General features: G+C 37.4%; 1 pseudogene; it reads left to right on the top strand.

Annotated features, from left to right (window-relative positions):
* The first annotated feature begins 10,622 nt into the window (after positions 1 to 10,622).
* LOC147347209 (olfactory receptor 1N1-like) lies at positions 10,623 to 11,550 on the top strand (annotated as a pseudogene).
* The last annotated feature ends 12,316 nt before the right edge of the window (positions 11,551 to 23,866 follow it).

Here is a 23,866-nt window from a genome sequence, read left to right as displayed (position 1 = left end):
TCATGATTTCTTGTTATCCAGGCAAGGAGGCAAAATAATAAATAAAACTAAGACATACAGATGGCTAACAAACACATGAAAAGATGCTCAACATCACTTATTATCAGAGAAATGCAAATCAAGACCACTATGAGGTACCATTTCACACCAGTCAGAATGGCTGTGATCCAAAAGTCTACAAATAATAAATGTTGGAGAGGGTGTGGAGGAAAGGGAACCCTCTTACACTGTTGGTGGGAATGCAAACTAGTACAGCCTCTATGGAGAACAGTGTGGAGATTCCTTAAAAAACTGGAAATAGAACTGCCTTATGATCCAGCAGTCCCACTGCTGGGCATACACACTGAGGAAAGCAGAAGGGAAAGAGACACGTGTACCCCAATGTTCATCGCAGCACTGTTTATAATAGCCAGGACATGGAAGCAACCTAGATGTCCATCAGCAGATGAATGGATAAGAAAGCAGTGGTACATATACACAATGGAGTATTACTCAGCCATTAAAAAGAATACATTTGAATCAGTTCTAATGAGGTGGATGAAACTGGAGCCTATTATACAGAGTGAAGTAAGCCAGAAGGAAAAACACCAATACAGTATACTAACGCATATATATGGAATTTAGAAAGATGATAACAATAACCCTGTGTACGAGACAGCAAAAGTGATGCTGATGTATGGAACAGTCTTATGGAATCTGTGGGAGAGGGAGAGGGTGGGAAGATTTGGGAGAATGGCATGAAACATGTAAAATATCATGTATGAAACGAGATGCCAGTCCAGGTTCAATGCACAATACTGGATGCTTGGGGCTAGTGCACTGGGACGACCCAGAGGGATGGTATGGGGAGGGAGGAGGGAGGAGGGTTCAGGATGGGGAGCACATGTATACCTGTGATGGATTCATTTTGATATTTGGCAAAACTAATACAATTATGTAAAGTTTAAAAATAAAATAAAATTTTAAAAAAAATCATGAATAAACAGAAAATAACCAGTAATTTAACTTCAAATAATTTCAATATTTTTAGAACACAATGGTCAAACTCTCAATTACTATGAAGTGTTATTAAAAATGGAGGCAGCTTGAAAAGACATCTCAAGAATATCTTCTATCTTATTTGTGGTTTATTTTTTTTTTTCTCAACTTCTAGTCATGGAAAATGTTGATCTACAGAATTTTTTCTAATCTTTTGTTTTGCTTTTACCGTCTATCCTTATTTCAACAAACTGTAAAGCAGTGTGACATGATGTAATATAAGAGAAATATTAAGAATAAATAAATAATTATATTCTTTCACATCTCTGTTCTTGGCCTTATACTTAGTGGCTTTAACTGGTAACATGTTCATTAGCACTGCAACTTCCATGGATGGCAGTCTCTGTTTACCTGTATATTTCTTCCTGAAACATCTCTCCTTCTTGGACCTGTGTTATATTTCTGTGACTGGACCAAGGTTCAGTTGCAACTTGACTCTGCACAGTAGCAATATTCCCCTCTGGGAATGCATTTGCAGTGTTGTGCTTTCACTCTCTGTGGTTCTGCTGAGATGGCTATGCTCACAGTGATGCCTTATGATCACTATGTGGCTGTCTGTCTACCTTCCTCTGCGCTCTGAAATCATCATGAACGTCAACATCTGTATTCAAGAAATCTTGGCCATTTGGATCAGTGGGGTCATCTTTGAAGTTATGCATACATCTGCTACTTTCTCCATCACTTCTATGGTGCCAATATCATTTACAAACTCTCTGTGATATCTCCCAGCTCCTAAAAGTCACTTGTTCCAATGAGTATGTCAGTGAGCTTGGGGTTACTGGCTTCCTGTCCTTGATGGCATTTCTTTGCTTCATTTCCATTTGATTCACCCACTCACACACACACGCACACACACACACATGCACACACATGCACACACATTCTCTGCTGTGTTGAGGATCCCGTCTGCTGAGGGCAGAGCAAAGGCCTTTTCCACCTGCCCCCTCCACCAGCTATCATCATATTGTTTGTCTCTACTGGTGTCCTTTGAGTTTCTTTTTTTTTAAATAAATGTATTTATTTTAATTGGAGGTTAATTACTTTACAATATTGTATTGAGTTTCTAAAGCCACATATTGACTCTCCAACTGCATTAGACTTTACTTGAAAGTGAAAGTCACTCAGTCATGTCTCTCTCTTTGTGACCCCATGGACTAATGCAGTCATTGGAGTTCTCTAGGCCTGAAAACTGGAGTGAATAGCCTTTCTTTCTCCAGGGATCTTCCCAATCCAAGGATCGAACCCAGATCTCCCACATTGCAGGCATCTGATTCTTTACCAACTGAGCCACAAGGGAAGCCCAAGAATATTGGAGCGAGTAGCCTATCCCTTCTCCAGCAGAGCTTTCTGACTCAGGAATTGAACCATTCTCCTTCATTGCAGGCAAATTCTTGACCAACTGAGCTATGAGGGAAGCCTACTATTTTGATATTGTTTTTTTATAATATTTTGCTTCCAACACTTAATCTGATGATCTAAAGCCTGAGAAACAAAGCCATGAAGGCAGCTCTAATAAAGTTTTCAAGAAAAGAAGAGCCTACCTCTTTTGCTGAGTCACATCTATTCATTCCTCACTGAGAAACAAATCAAAATATATTGGAAAAATATGGCAGAGTCAATCAAGAACTTAAAGCTTAAGAATAACTCATTATAAGGAAAGTCATACCAATGGAATGTCTCTGAGCAATAATAACATATACATAGAGTTATCTAAAAACTATTCTTGTAAATACAGTAGATTTAAATCTCACTGTACAATGCCAAGTATGGTGAAAATATAAATTTTTTTAACTCTGAAGACTCCAACTTAATTATCCTTTCTGACTCATTTTTTTTTCCTCTTTTGGTCTTCCTGTTTAATTTTTTTATTTTCACTTTGACTCATACTTTATCTCAGGTTATTATTATCTCCTGTGTTTTCTTTGCTTGGTACACATCTGTCTTTTCCTTCACTTTTAATTTTTCCAGGTCCCTTTGCTTTAGTCAAGACTCTTATTAAATAATGTATAGACAGACTTTGGTTTTGTTTCTGCTCAAGGGTCCCTCTTCAGTAATAAGGTAATTCCTTCAAAATTTGGTCTAATTTTTATTCCATTGTTTACTGTGCTTCTAATCTCTTATGTTCTTATTGTTGTCTTCATCATATGTCATTCATCTTTGTCATATGTTCTTTTTCTTTGAGGACAGTGATTGTAAAGGCATCTGTACATTGCTTTCTGGCTTATTTCTGTCACAGAAAAGGACAACTCATTCTTTTTTCTGAGTTACAATCAAGTTTGGAATATTATATAGTACGTAAGCACATAAGAGAACCACCTGGCCCTCAATGTTTTCTGTCTGTTTAAGGGTCCACCTAATGTCCTATTAATCTTACAGGGCTTCAGTGGGTAGCACACACGGTCACCAGGGACAAGTCTGGTTATGTCATTTGTGTTGCATCCTTGTCTTTCATGTGAGTGATAAGATGAAAAAATACAAACAATAAGCGACTCATAAAATGCTTATAGGAATAAATACAAGCACAATTAAACTAATATGTTTTTAAAAGGCACATTTGAGAAATAAACAAACAAAAAAATCATGTCAATATAATATATAGTGACCAAAATGTAAAAGAATGGATGCTATAAGCAGCAGATATAATGCAAGAAAAGACAGAAGCTAGCTGATGGATCCAAGAATTTCTCACAGAATGAGAAAAAAAAATTTTTTTAAGCATGAGAAAAAGCTTAGTTTTCATAAAAGATACCAAAAAAATTCAATATCTGTCTAATAATGGTTCCAGAAAGATCTACTTTCCATGCAATTGAGGGAATGTGTGACAGGGAATATTCAGAGAAATAACTTTAAAGGCTTTTTTCCCAGAATTCATAGAAATGTAGATCATCAGGTTTGAGAAGCACAACAAAAATTGGCAAGTATAAGTAAAATGAATATAAATGTAGTTATATCATTCTGAACCTATAAAATAATGAAAACAGAAATTTTAAAAATCTTAAAGCAGAAAAAGTGTTTTAAAAATACCAATGTTATATTCTAGAAGCTTTATTATTTTACCTTTTCTATTTAGTTCCATAATCCATTGGAAAACAATTTTTGTGATGGCATAAGGTGGATGTCATTGCTCACTTTACTCATTGATATCCAATTCACTACAATAATTAATTGGAAACAAACTTTTCCCCCCAAAGAATTGCAGTTGGTGCCTTTGTAAAAAGTTTAATAATTGTATATGTATGGCGGTCTCTCATCTGTTCAATTGATTTATGTATTTATGCTTATTCTATTAAGCTCTATTAATTATTGCAGCTATAAAGTTTTTTATATTAAGTCTGTAAGTTTTCCTACTCTGCTCCTTCAGATCTTATGGTCTATTCCAAGTCTTTTGCTCATCCACATGTTTTAGAAACAAGCTTTTAATTAAAAAAAAAAAAAGATGTTGACTGAAGTACATTGAATCCATAGATCAAACTGAACAATCTTCTTTAAAAGTTTGCATCTTCTAATTTATATAAACAGGGTAATTTATGAACAGGGTATTTTTCTGCACTTCTTTAGGTTTTTAAAAATTCTGTCAGAAATGGTGTATAATTTTGAACATAGTAGTTTCAGACATCTTTTATTTGATTTATCTCTATGTATTTGATGATATTTTAAGTTGTAATTGTAAAAATTTAATTGTCTAATTTTTGGTATCAGTATATAGAAATCCAATAGATTTTTGTACATTAACCTTATATTCATTGATCTTCCCTATAAACATATACTTTCTAATAAATCTTTATAGATTCTTTTAAATTTCTATTTTACATTGTTATCTGTGAATAAAGAGCTTTATTTCTTAATGTCCAAAATTTAAAACTTTCATTTCTTTTCCTTGCTATTGGGCTGGCTAGGGTCAGATTAGGATCTAATTATGGTTCAGTTATTCCTAACAATGTAATCATGAGCAAATGGCTTATTTTTTCTGAAACTTTTGTTTTCTCTGTAACACATGGATGTGATACTTACCTTGAGAAACAATTGAAATGATGTTTGTGATGTGTTGCACAGATCTTTGCAAAGATCTACTATTTTGTCCCATAAATAGTAGATTCTAGTGGAAAAAATATAATCAAATTCTGAATACTCTAATATTGTAATGGTGATTCAGTCACTTTAATACTAAAAGATAGAAGTATTTCAAATTACTATAGAAGAGTGATCTCACCAAGATGGCAACATAAATTGTTCCCAACTTTACTCCCTCTCACAAAAAGAACAACTAACAAGTATTCATGGATAAGACATCACTGAGAAAATTACAGAATTGAGGCCAAAGCACCACAGAGACCAAGGCAAACTGCATTAGAAGGGTAAGAGAAATGGCTACCTGCTGACTGCACTGACTCTCCCCCAGGTCAGGGGAGAATCACGCTGAAAGCTTAGGTTTGAGCAATCTTGAGAAAGAACAACAAAGCTGGACATATTACTCTCCCCGATTTCAAATATTACAAACCTATAGTAGTCAAAGCAATATGATAGTGGCATAAAAATGGCTGCATAGATCAATGAAACCAAAGAGAGTATCCAGAAATTAGGGATTAAGTTCTAGACAATTAGATGTGGAAAATTTTCTCCAGGAAAATAGCATGATTACCAAAACTAATACAGCTCCAACAGTTGACCTTGAGGATAAAATCATATGCTAAGGACAGAGAGAGTTTTACTCTATAATGACCCACCACATCCTCACCAGACTACCTACCTGAACTTAATTTACATTAGAGAAAAATGAACTTCTACTTGTTTATAGCTCCATATTGATAGTCTTTAATGACTGAATGTGATTCCTTTATGAACTCAAGAAATGATATACCACAAAACTTGTTATTAAAATTGTAAATATCAGACTCAGTTCAGTTCAGTCGCTCAGTCATGTCCGACTCTTCGCAACCCCATGAATCGCAGCACACCAGGCCTCCCTGTCCATCACCAACTCCCAGAGTTCACTCAGACTCACATCCATCGAGTAGGTGATGCCATCCAGCCATCTCATCCTCTGTCATCCCCTTCTCCTCCTGCCCCCAATCCCTCCCAGCATCAGAGTCTTTTCCAATGAGTCAACTCTTCCCATGAGGTGGCCAAAGTACTGGAGTTTCAGCTTTAGCATCATTCCTTCCAAAGAAATCCAGGGGCTGATCTTCAGATTGGACTGGTTGGAGCCCCTTGCAGCCCAAAGGACTCTCAAGAGTCTTCTCCAACACCACAGTTCAAAAGCATCAATTCTTTGGTGCTCAGCTTTCTTCACAGTCCAACTCTCACATCCATACATGACTACTGGAATAAGCAAAGCCTTGACTAGACAGACCTTTGTTGGCAAAGTAATGTCTCTGCTTTTGAATATGCTATCTAGGTTGGTCATAACTTTCCTTCCAAGGAGTAAGCGTCTTTTAATTTCATGGCTGCAGTCACCATCTGCAGTGATTTTGGAGCCCCCAAAAATAAAGTCTGCCACTGTTTCCACTGTTTATCCATCTATTTCCCATTAAGTGATGGGACTAGATGCCATAAGTTAAGAGGTCGGGATGTTCTCATTTAGGTAGAATTAAAATTGAGATGCTTGTCAGATATCCAAAGGTAGATGACATATGCACAGTCTTAATATTTCACTCTCTCAATCTATTTATACAAAAGACAGAAAAAAGATTGCTCAAAATATATATATATGCATATATATATAAATCTTAAGGGTTATGAAATGTTATGGTCATATGTTCACCTCTTCAAAATAATCTGACTTAAGGAAGCAGAGCAGTAACCAGAGAGAAACTGTGAGTTTTAGATAATCTTTCTGATTTTACTTCCAAGTTATTCTTAATAACAGACCTCTGTTAATTATTGACTTTATTCCTCGGCAGCATTTATACCCAACTTTTTCTATGGAAAATTCCTCAAGATTTGCCATTAATGAGTAACTCTGGGAATAGTCTCCAAGGACAAGAAAGATTCCTAATTCTAACCTACCCTTTCCAATCCCAAGAGACATGAATATTGTTAATACTCAGCTCCTGAGCTACATCTTTGCTAGCTATGAACATCACCTCACCAATGTAGGCAAAGGATTCTGGGATCTCTGGACTATCCCACTTGCTTAATAAGAGCACTGGGTAGAAGACATATATCAAATGATAGAATACATAGATCAACTCATGGGTTGAAGATTATGAACGCCAGTAGGTAAGTGTGGAAGGTAGCATTTGACAAATAGAGTAACAGGCTCAGACTTCAGAGCGGAACATAGTGAATGAAAGTTCTGTGCTTGAAGTCTACATCTGTATCTGTTTCTAAATCCATATGTAAATCAGTTGAGCTGTAGGAAATGTCTTAGACAGTAAAACGTTTGACAGACATTCATAAGGACATATCTAATAGGAAGTTAAATATACAACTCTAGAGTTTAGAAAAGAAGATGGATTGGAAGATATAATTTAAAAGTTATCTAGTTATGACAGAAATAGACTCACAAACTTAGAGAACAAACACAGTTGCTGGAGGGGAGGGATAGTTAAAGAGTTTGGGATGGACGTGTATACACTGCTGTATTTAAAATGGATAATTGACAAGGACCTACTGTATAGCACATAGAACTCTGCTCAGTGTTATGTGGCAGCCTAGATGGGAGAGGAGTTTGGGGAAGAACGGATACATGTACATTAATGACCCTCTTAAGTCAGGCTATTGCTCTTAAGATACCATTGAAATCACTCTCATTGATGTCAAAATTCAATTTTCAGTCCTTAAGTTACTTGATGTCTCAACAAGACTTATCCCAGCTGACTGCTCTTACTTTAAATACTGTTTTGTGCTGGCTTTCTTTTTTTTTTTTTTTTTTTGCTGGACATCCTCACAGTCTCCTAGGTATGTAGTGATCTCACTGATGGCTCCTTAGTCTCCATGTCTGACTCCTCCTCTTTCTTATTATTCATTTTTGGACCTCTTCTTTTATTTCTAGTTTCAGACCTCAAATATCTATAAACAGATAACTTGTTAACTTTTCATTTTGTTTTAGGGTATAGCCAATTAACAATGTTTGTGATAATTTCAGGTGAACAGCTTGACTAAAGACGGTTTATAAAAAGCATGGAAGGTAAAATAACAAATCTGGAGAGTAATGGACAATGCGTGATGGAGACAAGTAGCTTTTTGAAGGATCTGTCATAAAGAGTGGGAAAGTGGAAGAGTAGCTGAGGAAGGCTGAGGGGAAACAGTAGGATATTAGGGTATTGTCCATCTGAGGCTGAGATTTTAGACTGTTAGGACTTCACAATTTTAGATAGTTAGGACCTCATATATTTTCAATGCTGAAATATGATTCTGATAACCTCAGTTTTCAACCACTCCTGGTCTATCTGAGATCCAATGCGAATGATTATTTCTCAGGTGAATTATCAGGAGGTGGATATAAAAGCAGAAATGTTATTCAAGCAAAAGTATCAGGAAGATTCAACCTGGTAAAGGATGTAAAAATGTGAGAGGTATGGTCAGAGAGAACATGCGCTCAACTTCTTGACTGTTGGTTTAAAGAAATTAAAAATATATATATGATTCTACTCTCAGTGTATTTATAATATAATTGATACAAGAAAATCTGTATGTCGTAAACATTAGAAAACATCTTAAGATAATATTCAATTAAGTACTAGATTATCCTGTATATATATCAGTGTGTGAAAGCATAAGTGAGAATATTCATGGAGTTGTGACATGATCAGCTCAAGGAGACTAAATAGTGATAAAAAGTAGAAAATCATGTTTATTGGTAAGTGGGTACAAAGATAGAAGTTCTCAATAACCAGAGACTGATAGGTAGAAGTGATGCATTTTGTGTGCACGCTCAGTTGCTCAGTCTTGTCCTACTTTTTGTGACTCCATGGACTATAGCCTTCCAGGCTCCTCCATCCATGGAATTTCCCAGGCAAGAATACCAGAGTAGGTTGCCATTTCCTTGTCCAGGGGATCTTTCCAACCCAGCGATGGAACCAGCATCTCTTATGTCTCCTGCATTGACAGGTGGGTTCTTTACAATTAGTACCACCTGGGAAGTGATGCGTTAGAAAATAAGATATTTGAGATATTTGAGCAAGGGAGCGTCAGGCCAAAACCATAAAGCTGTACGTTTTTTGGAATCAATAAAGCCAGTAAAGCTGCTGAGGAAGTAACTGGGAGTGAGTTGTTGAAAGTACAAAGATGGTAACTGTGAAAAAATTGAGAAAAAGACAAAAATGAGGATAATTTTTTAGTTAAAAAAAAAGTGTTATACTACTAATATAGATTTTAGGGTTGAAATAAAAGATGAATCAGTGATTCCAGTCTTATTAGGAGAATATTTGGAGGAAAAAACTTTTATTCATAAAATGTTGACATGGAAGGAAGAACATTTCAGCACTTGCGGAAGAAAGCATATGATCCTCTCCTGTCCTCACTATCAATTAATTACTTTGTTATTCATCTTGTGACAAGCACTGCTTTATGGATGTCGACACTGGGGACACAAAGGAGAATAAAACCAGACACAGTATTTGCCTTAATGCACTTTATGGCCCCGTGAGGGAGTCCAACACTAACTAAATAACTTAAATAAATATTTTAACAAAATTAACATGAACAACATTGTCCATATGACACCTATAGCAATTCTATGAAGGTGCTACATGTGGTAGCATATGAAAAGTAGGTTTGACTTAATCAAAGAGGCAAGGGAAAACTTTCCTAAGAAAGTCACTAATTGATCTGAGGCTGTGAAAGGATGAACAGGAGTTGACTCAGAATGAAGCAAAGGGAAATAGTGCACAGGAAGAAATGCAAGGCAGCCAGAGTGGCTAGCAAGCAGAGAATGAGGGGACTGTAGTGTAAGATGAAGCTGCTGAGACATCACGAGGTCAAGACAGATTGAGCTTTGTTAGATAGGGTGGGGATTTTTGTTCCTTCACAAGCCCAATGCTTCTCTGGACATCTGTTTTTAAGCAAATAACAGACATGATCAGAGTTTCTTTTTTGAAAATATCACTCTGGTGGCAGCGTGGAGAATATATTGAATGAGGCAAGAGTGGGACTATTCAAGCAGCTCAGAAGTTAGCAGGACTCCCATTAACAATAACTTAAACTAGAGTAGTGACTGTGTAGATGGGTAAGAGCGTTCACCAAGCTCCTATGATGTGCCAAGCACTAAGCTAAGTACTGAGATGCAGTCTTTGCCTTAGTAGGCTCATGTTCTTGTAATAAAAAGTGATTCATAAACAAGTACCTATGCCATCCAATAATATGAAGACTAAGAGAGCTCTTTCACCCTTAAAAAACCTCCAGGAAGCTCCCAGTGTTCCCTTCATTCCCTCATCTTTGTGCCTCCTCACTTAGATCATCTTCAGAAAGTGCGAATTCTGTCCCTTTCATTGCTGATTGAGTTTCTTTTCTTCATTCCTCATATTTGTGGTATAAGGAAACAAACTGAAAAAAGAACCATCGAGGTTAGCTACAATACACTTCGGTAGCTAACTGTAGTGAATCCTCTTCATGCTGATTCTTGTAACCCATCAAGACCTGAAATGAACTGCAGTAAGAACCCTGACTTTGTCCTCTCAGGACTGTCCAGTGACCCAGACAAACCACAGCTCCTCTTTGGTCTCTTCCTGGCCCTCTACTTGCTGAGTCTCTTAGGAAACTCGCTACTGCTGCTGGCTATTGGCGCTGACATCCACCTCCACACCCTCATGTACTTCTTCCTCAGCCAGCTCTCCCTGGTTGACCTCTGCTTCACTACCACCACAGCCCATAAAATGCTGGAGACTTTGTGGACCAGTAATGGACTGATCTCCTTCTCTGAGTGCCTGGCCCAGTTATACTTCTTCACAGTTTTTGCTGATATGGACAACCTGCTTTTGACTGCCATGGCTATTGACTGTTACGCTGCCATCTGCCATCCCCTGCACTATGCACTCCTAATGACTCCTTGCAGATGTGCACTGCTACTGGGTGGGTCATGGGGAGTGCCCCACTCTATCTCTCTTGTCCATGCCCTGTTGCTATCCCAGCTCTCATTCTATAGTAATCAAGAAATTCCCCACTTTTTCTGTGATTTCAGACCACTCTTTAGACTTGCCTGCTCTGATACCCACCTCAATGAGGACCTGACAATGGTTCTGACAGGACTCTTAGGAATCAGCCCTCTCCTCTGCATCATAAGCTCCTATGCCCATATTTTCCTTGCTGTAGCTTGGAGCCCATCAGCACATGGCAAAAAGAAAGCCCTGGCCACATGCAGCTCCCACCTCTCCATGGTCATCCTCTTCTACAGCTGATCTTTGCCGCCTACTTGAAGTCCCCGTCAGCTTCTCATGCCTCTGGGGAGCTGGGTGCTGCTGTCATGTATGCCCTGGTAACCCCCATTCTCAATCCTTTCATTTATAGTCTAAGAAATAAGGATGTGAAGAGATCCCTGAAAAGGATTTGGGCATAGAGAGTTCATGGCATTAGGAATAATTCCAGAAACAAGTGTTTTGGGGGGGAAAAAAAATCACACTCTTCACCACCACACTGATAAAGTGAGCAGTTAACACCAAGGCTTTCACATGTCACAGAGCATGATATGGTACATTGGATATAACACTACATAGAAATTTGGAGAAGTAGCTTCTAGGTCCCACTCTAGGTGCAAGCTTGTATATGTATTCCAGCTATAGGTATATATATTATTTACTATCTATATCATTATCTCAAAACATTATATCAGTAATATGTCAAAGGAGTATAATATACATTACATTATAATATATAATTAAGTATATTATATATATATATATATATATATATATATATAATATTCTTAAGAGTTGATTGGATGAGCTGCTCTTTAAGTTGCCTTGTAAAGATAATACTATTGAGACATGATCTATTCCTGTCATTACCAACATTTTGATCACTATTGCCATTTCTATCACTAGTTTAATAATGAAGATCATCACCATCAGCTTTAGTCAATATCATCTTTTTGTCATCAGAGTCACCTTACAAATTACCATCTTCAGTTCTCTCCCCATCAGTAACACCAGTATCATCATCATAAGTAAGAGAATAGAAACTGGCCCTATGCACTTTTTCCCCTTTTAATGCCTTATTTTTCAGAATGTTCTATTAATTTGTGTTTTTGTACTACCTTGATAATTGTGGGGCATATCACCATGGCGTGGTGGATAAAAATGTCTTCATAAATTTGAAAGCATAATAAACATTTGCCCTGGGAATACAAGATTACATCATTTATACAGCACAATATGGGCTCCCTAGGTGGTGCAGTAGTAAAGAATCTGCCTGCACAATATATACACAATGTCTAAAATTTTCTTTAAAATTTTCCAGGAAAAAAAAGGAATGGTAGATATAGGCACAATATTCGCAAAGCATTGATATCAAAGCTGGATGACAGGTACATAAGGGTCTATTACACTACCAACTCTACTTCTCTGAATGTTTGACATTTTCTACAATAAAAAGTTAAAATGACAATCCCAAGCTCCCCATCTATTCCTCCCCCTTACTTCCCCCCTCTGAATACCATAAATTCATTCTCTAAGTCTGTGAGTTTCTTTCTGTTTTGTAAAAAAGTTCATTCGCATCTTTTTATAGGCTGTATGAGACATTATGTAATATTTGTCTTGCTGACTTATTTCACTCAGTATGATAATCTCCAGATCCATCCATTTTGCTGCAAATGGCATTATTTCATTCTTTTGAAAGGCTGGGTAATATTCCATTGAATGTATATTCCACTTCACCTTTATCCATTCATCAGTCAATGGACAGATGGGATTGACATGTACACACCACTATATTTAAAATAGATAACCAACAAAGACCTACAGTAGAAAGATTAAAATAAAGCAAAAAGTTAAAATGAATAAGTGAAGTGCATTCACTTTAAATACTTTTAAAATATCCATATACTTAGACATTGCAGTCAAACCACAAAGACAACATTAAAGTAAATTCTGGAAATAAACAATGCTTGTGAAAGAATGGAATACAACTAATGGAATACAACAGTGAAAGAATGGAATACAACTAAAAATTCCCAATGACAAAAGAATATTTAAGAGTGTCATGTTTAGCCATATTATAAAGCCCAAAAGAATAAAACATTGAATAGGCCACAAAGTACATTCAGTTTTTTTCTGCCAAACCAGTATGTATTTGTTGATCTTGAAAAAGAATTAGAGTAACAGTTTTGGCTGGAATCCCATTATAAACTTAATGATCCAACTTCTGTTATTTATACATATGCATAGAATGCAATTCTGATGTCATAAAACAATGCTATAAATAAACAGTATTTCTAGGTTTCTTTTAGGGATACTATTTGTGTTTGTTTGTTTGTTGTTTTTTTAATTTTATTTTATTTTTAAACTTTACAGTATTGTATTAGTTTTGCCAAATATCGAAATGAATCCGCCACAGCTTTACATGTGTTCCCCATCCTGAACCCTCCTCCCTCCTCCCTCCCCATACCATCCCTCTGGGTCATCCCAGTGCACCAGCCCCAAGCATCCAGTATCGTGCATCGAACCTGGACTGGCAACTCGTTTCATACATGATATTATACATGTTTCAATGCGATTCACCCACATCTTCCCACCCTCTCCCTCTCCAACAGAGTCCATAAGACTGTACTATACATCAGTGTCTCTTTTGCTGTCTCGTATACAGGGTTATTGTTATCATCTTTCTAAATTCCATGTATATGCGTTAGTATACTGTGTTGGTGTTTTTCTTTCTGGCTTACTTCACTTTGTATAATAGGCTCCAGTTTCATCCACCTCATTAGAACTGATTCAAATGTATTCTTTTTAATGGCTGAGTAATACTCCATTGTGTATATGTACCACTGCTTTCTTATCCATTCATCTGCTGATGGACATCTAGGTTGCTTCCATGTCCTGGCTATTATAAACAGTGCTGCGATGAACATTGGGGTACACGTGTCTCTTTCCCTTCTGCTTTCCTCAGTGTGTATGCCCAGCAGTGGGATTGCTGGATCATAAGGCAGTTCTATTTCCAGTTTTTTAAGGAATCTCCACACTGTTCTCCATAGTGGCTGTACTAGTTTGCATTCCCACCAACAGTGTAAGAGGGTTCCCTTTTCTCCACACCCTCTCCAGCATTTATTGCTTGTAGACTTTTGGATCGCAGCCATTCTGGCTGGCGTGAAATGGTACCTCATAGTGGTTTTGATTTGCATTTCTCTGATAATGAGTGATGTTGAGCATCTTTTCATGTGTTTGTTAGCCATCTGTATGTCTTCTTTGGAGAAATGTCTATTTAGTTCTTTGGCCCATTTTTTGATTGGGTCATTTATTTTTCTGGAGTTGAGCTGTAGGAGTTGCTTGTATATTTTTGAGATTAGTTGTTTGTCAGTTGCCTCATTTGCTATTATTTTCACCCATTCTGAAGGCTGCCTTTTCACCCTGCTAAGAGTTTCCTTTGATGTGCAGAAGCTTTTAATTTTAATTAGGTCCCATTTGTTTATTTTTGCTTTTATTTCCATTATTCTGGGAGGTGGGTCATAGAGGATCCTGCTGTGATGTATTTCAGAGAGTGTTTTGCCTATGTTCTCCTCTAGGAGTTTTATAGTTCCTGGTCTTACGTTTAGATCTTTAATCCATTTTGAGTTTATTTTTGGGTATAGTGTTGGAAAGTGTTCTAGTTTCATTCTTTTACAAGTGGTGGACCAGATTTCCCAGCACCAGTTGTTAAAGAGATTGTCTTTAATCCATTGTATATTCTTGCCTCCTTTGTCAAAGATAAGGTGTCCATATGTGCATGGATTTATCTCTGGGCTTTCTATTTTGTTCCATTGATCTATATTTCTGTCTTTGTGCCAGTACCATACTGTCTTGATAACTGTGGCTTTGTAGTAGAGCCTGAAGTCAGGTAGGTTGATTCCTCCAGTTCCATTCTTCTTTCTCAGGATCGCTTTGGCTATTCGAGGTTTTTTGTATTTCCATACAAATTGTGAAATTATTTGTTCTAGCTCTGTGAAGAATACCATTGGTAGCTTGATAGGGATTGCACTGAATCTATAAACTGCTTGGATAGTATACTCATTTTCACTATATTGATTCTTCCAATCCATGAACATGGTATATTTCTCCATCTATTAGTGTCCTCTTTGATTTCTTTCACCAGCGTTTTATAGTTTTATATATATAGGTCTTTAGTTTCTTTACGTAGATATATTTCTAAATATTTTATTCTTTCCATTGCAATGGTGAATGGAATTGTTTCCTTAATTTCTCTTTCTGTTTTCTCATTATTGGTATATAGGAATGCAAGGGATTTCTGTGTGTTGATTTTATATCCTGAAACTTTACTATAGTCATTGATTAGTTCTAGTAATTTTCTGGTGGAGTCTTTAGGGTTTTCTATGTAGGGGATCATGTCATCTGCAAATAGTAAGAGTTTTACTTCTTCTTTTCCAATTTGGATTCCTTTTATTTCTTTTTCTGCTCTGATTGCTGTGGCCAAAACTAACAAAACTATGTTGAATAGTAATGGTGAAAGTGGGCACCCTTGTCTTGTTCCTGACTTCAGAGGAAATGCTTTCAATTTTTCACCATTGAGGATAATGTTTGCTGTGGGTTTGTCATATATAGCTTTTATTATGTTGAGGTATGTTCCTTCTGTTCCTGCTTTCTGGAGAGTTTTTATCATAAATGGGTGTTGAATTTTGTCAAAGGCTTTCTCTGCATCTATTGAGATAATCATGTGGTTTTTATTTTTCTATTTGTTAATGTGGTGTATTACATTGATTTGCGGATATTGAAGAATCCTTGCATCCCTGGGATAAAACCCACTTGGTCATGGTGTATGATCTTTTTAATGTGTTGTTGGATTCTGATTGCTAGAATTTTGTGAAGGATTTTTGCATCTATGTTCATCAGTGATATTGGCCTGTAGTTTTCTTTTTTCGTGGGATCTTTGTCAGGTTTTGGTATTAGGGTGATGGTGGCCTCATAGAATGAGTTTGGAAGTTTACCTTCCTCTGCAATTTTCTGGATGAGTTTGAGTAGGATAGGTGTTAGCTCTTCTCTAAATTTTTGGTAGAATTCAGCTGTGAAGCCGTCTGAACCTGGGCTTTTGTTTGCTGGAAGATTTTTGATTACAGTTTCAATTTCCGTGCTTGTGATGGGTCTGTTAAGATTTTCTATTAAGTTGTACTTTTCTAAGAATTTGTCCATTTCTTCCACGTTGTCCATTTTATTGGCATATAATTGTTGATAGTAGTCTCTTATGATCCTTTATATTTCTGTGTTGTCTGTTGTGATCTCTCCATTTTCATTTCTAATATTATGGATTTGATTTTTCTCCCTTTGTTTCTTGATGAGTCTGGCTAATGGTTTGTCAATTTTATGTATCCTTTCAAAGAACCAGCTTTTGGCTTTTTGTTGATTTTTGCTATGGTCTCTTTTGTTTCTTTTGCATTTATTTCTGCTCAATTTTTAAGATTTCTTTCCTTCTACTAACCCTGGGGTTCTTCATTTCTTCCTTTTCTAGTTGCTTTAGGTGTAGAGTTAGGTTATTTATTTGACTTTTTTCTTGTTTCTTGAGGTATGCCTGTATTGCTATGAACTTTCCCCTGAGAACTGCTTTTACAGTGTCCCACAGGTTTTGGGTTGTTGTGTTTTCATTTTCATTCATTTCTATGCAAATTTTGATTTCTTTTTTGATTTCTTCTGTGATTTGTTGGTTATTCAGCAGCGTGTTGTTCAGCCTCCATATGTTGGAATTTTTTTTTTTTTTTTTTTTACTTTTGTTCTTTTTTTTTTTTCTTTTTTTTTTTAAATTTTATTTTATTTTTAAACTTTACATAATTGTATTAGTTTTGCCAAATATCAAAATGAATCTGCCACAGGTATACATGTGTTCCCCATCTTGAACCCTCCTCCCTCCTCCCTCCCCATACCATCCCTCTGGGTCGTCCCAGTGCACTAGCCCCAAGCATCCAGTATCGTGCATCGAACCCGGACTGGCAACTCGTTTCTTACATGATATTTTACATGTTTCAATGCCATTCTCCCAAATCTTCCCACCCTCTCCCTCTCCCTCAGAGTCCATAAGACTGTTCTATACATCACTGTCTCTTTTGCTGTCTCGTACACAGGGTTATTGTTACCATCTTTCTAAATTCCATATATATGCATTAGTATACTATATTGGTGTTTTTCCTTCTGGCTTACTTCACTCTGTATAATAGGCTCCAGTTTCATCCACCTCATTAGAACTGATTCAAATGTATTCTTTTTAATGGCTGAGTAATACTCCATTGTGTATATGTACCACTGCTTTCTTATCCATTCATCTGCTGATGGACATCTAGGTTGCTTCCATGTCCTGGCTATTATAAACAGTGCTGCGATGAACATTGGGTTTTTCTCCTGTAATTGAGATCTAATCTTACTGCATTGTGGTCAGAAAAGATGCTTGGAATGATTTCTATTTTTTTGAATTTACTAAGACTAGATTTATGGCCCAGGATGTGATCTATCCTGGAGAAGGTTCCATGTGCGCTTGAGAAAAAGGTGAAATTCATTGTTTTGGGATGAAATGCCCTATAAATATCAGTTAGGTCTAACTGGTCTATTCTATCATTTAAAGTTTGTGTTTCCTTGTTAATTTTCTGTTTAGTTGATCTATTCATAGGTGTGAGTGGGGTATTAAAGTCTCCCACTATTATTGTGTTATTGTTAATTTCACCTTTCATACTTGTTAGCATTTGTCTTACATATTGTAGTGCTCCCGTGTTGGGTGCATATATATTTATAATTGTTATATCTTCTTCTTGGATTGATCCTTTGATCATTATGTAGTGACCATCTTTGTCTCTTTTCACAGCCTTTGTTTTAAAGTCTATTTTATCTAATATGAGTATTGCTACTCCTGCTTTCTTTTGGTTCCTATTTGCATGGAAAATCTTTTTCCAGCCCTTCACTTTCAGTCTGTATGTGTCCCCTGTTTTGAGGTGGGTCTCTTGTAGACAACATATGTAGGGGTCTTGTTTTTGTATCCATTCAGCCAGTCTTTGTCTTTTGGTTGGGACATTCAACCCATTTACGTTTAAGGTAATTACTGATAAGTATGATCCCGTTGCCATTTACTTTATTGTTTTGGGTTTGAATTTATACACCGTTTTTGTGTTTCCTGTCTAGAGAATATCCTTTAGTATTTGTTGGAGAGCTGGTTTGGTGGTGCTGAATTCTCTCAGCTTTTGCTTGTCTGAAAAGCTTTTGATTTCTCCTTCATATTTGAATGAGATCCTTGCTGGGTACAATAATCTGGGAGTAGGTTATTTTCTTTCATCTTTTTAAGTATGTCTTGCCATTCCCTCCTGGATTGAAGAGTTTCTATTGAAAGATCAGCTGTTATCCTTATGGGAATTGCCTTGTGTGTTATTTGTTGTTTTTTCTTGCTGCTTTTAATATTTGTTCTTTGTGTTTGATCTTTGTTAATTTGATTAATATGTGTCTTGGGGTGTTTCGCCTTGGGTTTATCCTGTTTGGGACTCTCTGGGTTTCTTGCACTTGGGTGATTATTTCCTTCCCCATTTTAGGGAAGTTTTCAACTATTATCTCCTCAAGTATTTTCTCACAGTCTTTCTTTTTGTCTTCTTCTTCTGGAACCCCTATGATTCGAATGTTGTATCGTTTAATATTGTCCTGGAGGTCTCTGAGATTGTCCTCATTTCTTTTAATTCGTTTTTCTTTTATCCTCTCTGATTCATTTATTTCTGCCATTTTATCTTCTAATTCACTAATCCTATCTTCTGCCTCTGTTATTCTATTTGTTGCCTCCAGAGTGTTTTTAATTTCATTTATTGCATTATTCATTATATATTGACTCTTTTTTATTTCTTCTAGGTCCTTGTTAAACCTTTCTTGCATCTTCTCAATCCTTGTCTCCAGGCTATTTATCTGTGATTCCAGTTTGATTTCAAGATTTTGGATCAATTTCACTATCATTATTTGGAATTCTTTATCAGGTAGATTCCCTATCTCTTCCTCTTTTGTTTGGTTTGGTGGGCATTTATGCTGTTCCTTTATCTGCTGGGTATTCCTCTGTCTCTTCATCTTGTTTAAATTGCTGAGTTTGGGGTGTCCTTTCTGTATTCTGGCAGTTTGTGGAGTTCTCTTTATTGTGGCGTTTCCTCACTGTGTTTGGGTTTGTACAGGTGGCTTGTCAAGGTTTCCTGACAAGGAAGCTTGTGTTGGTGTTCTGGTGGGTGGAGCTGTATTTCTTCTCTCTGGAGTGAAATGTTGTGCCAGTAATGAGTTATGAGATATCTATGGTTTTGGGGTGACTTTGGGCAGCTTGTATCTTGAAGCTCAGGGTTGTGTTCCTTTGTTGCTGGGGAATTTGCTTGGTATGTCTTGCCCTGGAACTTGTTGGCCCTTGTGTGGTGCTTGGTTTCAGTGTAGGTATGGAGGCGGTTGATGAGCTCCTGTCAATTAATGTTCCTTGGAGTCAGGAGTCCCCTGGAGTCAGGGTTTGGACTTAAGCCTCCTGCTTCCAGTTATCGGTCTTATTTTTACAGTAGTTTCAAAACTTTTCCTACTATACAGCACCATTGATAAAACATCTACATTAAAGATGAAAAGTTTCTCTACCGTGTGGGTCACCCAGAGAGGTTCACAGCTTTACATGGAGAAGAGAAGAGGGAGGAGGGAGTTAGAGGCAACCCGAATGAAATGAGGTGGAATCAATAGAGGAGAGAGTGGGCTAGCCAGTAATCACTTCCTTATGTGCACTCCACAACTGGACCACTCAGAGATGTTCACAGAGTTATACAGAGAAGAGAAGAAGGAGGAAGGAGACAGAGGTGGCCAGGAGAATAAAAGGGGGAATGAAAAGGAGGGAGACAGATCCAGCCAGTAATCAGTTCCCTAAGTGTTCTCCACCATCTGGAACACATAGAAATTCACAGAGTTGGGTAGAGTAGAGAGGGGTTAGGGAGGAGACACAGGCGACCTGGTGGAGAAAAAGGAGAGTCCAAAGTGGGAGAGAGCAGTCAAGCCAGTAATCTCTCTCCCTAGTGAAAAATGGGTACTGAAGATTGGGTTCTTAAAGGTACAAAATTGGTAACAAATACACAAAAGCAAAAATTAAAAATCTAGAGTAGAGTTTGGAATTTCAAAAATACGATGTTAAAGAAAAGAAGAAGGAAAAGAAAGAGAGAAAAAACGAACAAACAAAAACAAACAATGTCGTGAAAATTATAAAGAAAATATAGGTACAAAATTGGTATCAAATACCAAAAAGCATAAATTAAAAATCTAGAGTAGAGTTTGGAATTTCAAAAATACAATGTTAAAAAAAAAAGAAGAAAAAGAAAGAGAGAAGAAAACAAAACAAAAAAAAAGCAAACAAAAACAAACAACGTTGCAAAAAATTATAAAGAAAATACAGGTACAAAATTGGTATCAAATACCAAAAAGCATAAATTAAAAATCTAGAGTAGAGTTTGGAATTTCAGATATACAATGTTATATAAAAGAAGAAGAGACAGGAACAGAGGGAAAAAAAAAAAAAAGTCACAGAAATTATATTTAAAAAAAAAAAAAAAAAAAACTGTAGGTACAAAATTGATAACAAATACCAGAAAGCTAAAATTAAAAATCTAGAGTAGAGTTTGGAATTTCAAACATACAATGTTAAAGAAAAGAAGAAAAAAAAAAAAAGGTCAAAAAATTATAAAAAATATATATATGAAGTTTGCTGTAAAAAAAAAACATAGGGTCTTTTTTTGGCAAAGTAATAGGTTATAAAATTGAAAATTAAAGGAATAATAGAGGACTTAAATTTTTTTAAAAAAATTAAAAAAAAAAGAAAGAAAGAATGATCGTACAAATAGTAAAAATATATCTAGGACTTTCTCTGGTTTTGTTGTGAGTATTGTGGGTTCAGTTCATTTTTGGCTAGTTCCTTGGTCCGACTTATATTTCTCAAAATCTATAGGCCCCTTCCTATGTAGTCGGTAGTAACCACAGGGTTTTAATCTATTGCCTGTAGCTTCCAAGGCGGTTCCCTCTGTTATAGCTTCTTCTGTTTGCTGGTCTCTTCAGTGTCTGGTTTCCGCCCTGACACAAAGGGGATGGTGGAGGACACTTTTTTTTTTTTTTTTTTTTTTAGGCTCACTTGTTCAGTCGCGCTGTGGGGAGGGAGGGACGCTGCAAACTAATAACACTGGTATGTGCTCGCAGTGCCTCAGCCACACTGGGTCTGCCCCTGCTCACGGCACGTGTAGCCTCCCTGCCCACACTGCTCAGGCTCTAGGTTGCTCCGCTGGGAACCATCTGTGGCCGGCCCTGGGCTGCCTGCACCTCCCAGGTCCAAGCCGCTCAGGTTCAGGCACTTGGGTAGTCCTCAGAGGCGCAGACTCGGTTGGGCCTGCGTTTTGTGCCCTTCCCAGGTCCGAGCAGTTCAGGTGATGAGGTGTTTGGCAAGCATGATTGCTGCGACTTATCGCCTCCCCGCTGCTCAGTTATCTAGGTGTACAACCGGCGCACCTTCTCAGGCAGATGTTGACTGTCCAGACCCCCAAGAAGTTTTAGTTAGCAAAGAAGCCTGCTTACATTTTTATAGAGAATGTCTCTCTGGGGCTTCGATGCCCCCTTCCGGCTCTGGCTGCCTGTCACCGGAGAGGGAATGTCTGCAGCTGGTTATCTCTGTTCAGTCCTTTGTTCCATGCGCGGGCCTGGGGGTGTCTTAGGTTAGGGCTGGCTTTTCGAGTGGTAGATATCCCACAGTCTGGTTTGCTAACCCAAATTATTTCGCTCAGATAGCACTCAGGGTATTCAGGTCCTTACTCTAAGCGATGCAGCCCGCGCTGCGCCTCCCTGCCCAGCCCCCGCTTGCTAATGGTGTGTGCAGGCGTCTGCGCTGCTTCTCCCCTGGGGGAGTTACCATAGGGCTAGCAATCTGCGGGTTTTAATTGTTTATTTATTTTTCCTCCCTGTTACGCTGCCTTTTGTGCTTCCAAAGCTCAGCACAGATTTGGCAGTGAGAAGGTTTCCTGGTGTTTGGAAACCTCTCTTTTTAACACTCCCTTCCCGGGATGGAACTCCATCCCTCCCTCTTTTGTCTCTTTTTTTGTCTTTTATATTTTTTCCTACCTCCTTTTGGAAGACTCGGGTTGCTTTTCTGGGTGCCTGATGTCCTCTGCCAGCATTCAGAAGTTGTTTTGTGGAATTTACTCGGTGTTTAAATGTTCTTTTCATGAATTTGTGGGGGAGAAAGTGTTCTCCCCATCCTAATCCTCCACCATTGGCTCCTCCCCTTGTGTTTGTTTTTTATATAAAATATTCATGACCTATTTAATAGAGAAATAATAGAATTTAAAATAAAAAATTTAATCTAACACTTAAAAATTGCCATACTTGCCTCACTTTCAGAGGAACCACAGAAAGATTAGAGGGGAACAAGAGAATAGATAAAGATATGCTTTAACATTCTTGGAAGACTTCTCAGTGGAGAAATCTGCACTCCCAAAAGAAAATATCAACACCCTCCTTTGTAAGTCAAATGTGTCAGTTTCCTTATGACAGCTGCCTCCTCAGTGCTTAATGAGCCAACTTGCTCCCAAGAGGTTAGATCAGAGGATTGAAGATGGTGGTGACCATTAGATACAGCAGGGTAATAACTTGAATGGAGACTGAGCAGCAGAGACTGTAATGTAAAAGACCATGATAATTTCACAGCATGTGAACGTTATAGCTAGGTAGGAGGACCATGTGGGTGAGCCTTTCTCTTGCTGACCACAGCAAGAACTGCCAATACAATCACTACAATCCAGGCATAAGATATCAGAATCAGTCCAAAAAGAATAGTGAGATAACCACACAATGAATGAATGCATTTTGTCACCTGGACCACTGACTCTAGGATCTGAGTGGGCCAGTCTTCACAAAGGCGTGAAGTCACAGTAAAATTGGCTAATGTGATTGGGCCACTGGACCTCTGCTGGGCCACCAGGGCCACAACCAATCCATCTACCATGAAGCCAAAGAGCCAGGCTATGCCCACCAGCCCCAAGTACCGTCTGGGACTGAGTGGCAGCAAGGGTAACAATTATTCAGTAGTGATTATCTTCTTTGACCACCAATCAGGAGCATCCAGTTGTCCCTAGAGAGCCAAAGATAAAGAACTGGGTCAAGGAACCAGTCATAGAGATGAATGTCTTCTGCAGGAAGTCCTCCAGCACTTTTGGCATCACTTTAAACATATAGAAGAAAGGATGGAAATGCAAATACATAGACTCAGAAACATCACTTACACAATGAGCACACAATAATTGCTATCCACTTGTATTATATTCATAGCATATATTAGAACAAGAAATTATTAATGTGATGAATATTCAGTGAACTTCTGCATAGCAAAAAAAAGTGATTTGCTATAGAAAGATGGACAAAGGACATGGCATTTGCGATTGGAATTAAAGCTTGGATAGATGTCAGAACACATATAGATATCCTTTGGATAAGGCAGATAGAATATTTTTACCTAAAGAGTATAGCAAGAAGTAAAGATACACAATGAGAGACCAGCTTCATTCTCCTAGAGGGAAATGTGAGCTTGGGAATTTCAAAATTAAAGGAAATAATTTAGTGTTAATACCAACAGTGAAAAGTCAGATTGAAAAGAAACAAAGCACTACTATTTTTCCCTATTCCTCTATTTTCCATAGAGCCACAGTAATAAATGAGGGGAATATTTAAAGATAATCATTTTTCTATATGGATTA

The sequence above is a fragment of the Bos grunniens genome, chromosome 23 (genome assembly GCF_055505025.1).
Source record: "Bos grunniens cultivar Pamir isolate PY7600 chromosome 23, Bosgru_T2T1.0, whole genome shotgun sequence".
Classification (NCBI taxonomy): domain Eukaryota; kingdom Metazoa; phylum Chordata; class Mammalia; order Artiodactyla; family Bovidae; genus Bos; species Bos grunniens.
The sequence above is the reverse complement of the archived record's forward strand: the minus strand, read 5'-3'. Positions and strand labels throughout refer to the sequence as shown.